Raw genomic sequence first — 989 nt, forward strand, 5'->3', positions numbered from 1 at the left:
GTATCTATTTTTCTATAGGATTATCATTTTCTCCTTTAATATATGTGATATAGGTAGAGGCTTTTCTCGGTTTGTCATTTGTCATTTTAATTTCTGTTGTTTTCGCAAAAATGTTTTGTGTATTGATGTAATCTAAATTTTAATGTTGCTTTTAGAATTTTGTTTGATATGAGAAATAAGGAAGGGATCTAATTTTATCTTTTTCTTATGTGACTATTTGTCCTAATATGACATTGTTTTAATAATAGAAACTGTATAATTTATTTTAAATTCTTTAGGGTTAGCCATCCTATTCAATTTTGCTTTAAGTTTTAGGCTATTTGTTACCAGATATTTGTGTTTGTTTAGTCATTCCTGTAAATGTTATAACAGAAATTTTGAAATATGGTTCCTCAGTACTCCCAGATTAAATGTTTATTTATATTCATTCTGTATGATCTACACTAGACAAAACTTGTAAACACTCCACACCTAATAATCCTAGGGATGCTATATTCTGAGTAACAATATCCAAGTGCAATGTAGAAATATTGAAATTACTCTAACAGTTGTCCTTTTGGAAGGAAAAAACATAATTTCCATGAACATCTCATACTAATAGCCTCAAGAACACTATAGAGAAAGGGCACTAGACTCGGAGTCAGCAGAGTGAAGTTCCTGTCTTACATCCGTCATTTCAGTCATTTCTAGACTAATTCTTTGAACTTCTGTAGTATCATCTACCCAATAAATATAATGTCCTGGTCCTGTGTACTTTGAACATAAGCTGACTGTTTCAAGTTTAAGGCTTTCTATTCATAGAATTCACAGATCCCAGAGAATGAAGGTGTCAGAAAAGAATTATTTCCCCTTTATCACAAGGCATATCTACTTGTATCTCCCAAAAAGGACACAATGCTTCAGTGACACACAACCCAAATAACTTTTAAGGCAAGGCATTCGTTGTCATATGCATCAACAAATCAGAAAAGCCTTTTCTTTTCTTTTTT

Source organism: Propithecus coquereli, unplaced genomic scaffold (genome assembly GCF_000956105.1).
Source record: "Propithecus coquereli isolate 6110/MARCELLA unplaced genomic scaffold, Pcoq_1.0 Scaffold522, whole genome shotgun sequence".
NCBI lineage: Eukaryota > Metazoa > Chordata > Mammalia > Primates > Indriidae > Propithecus > Propithecus coquereli.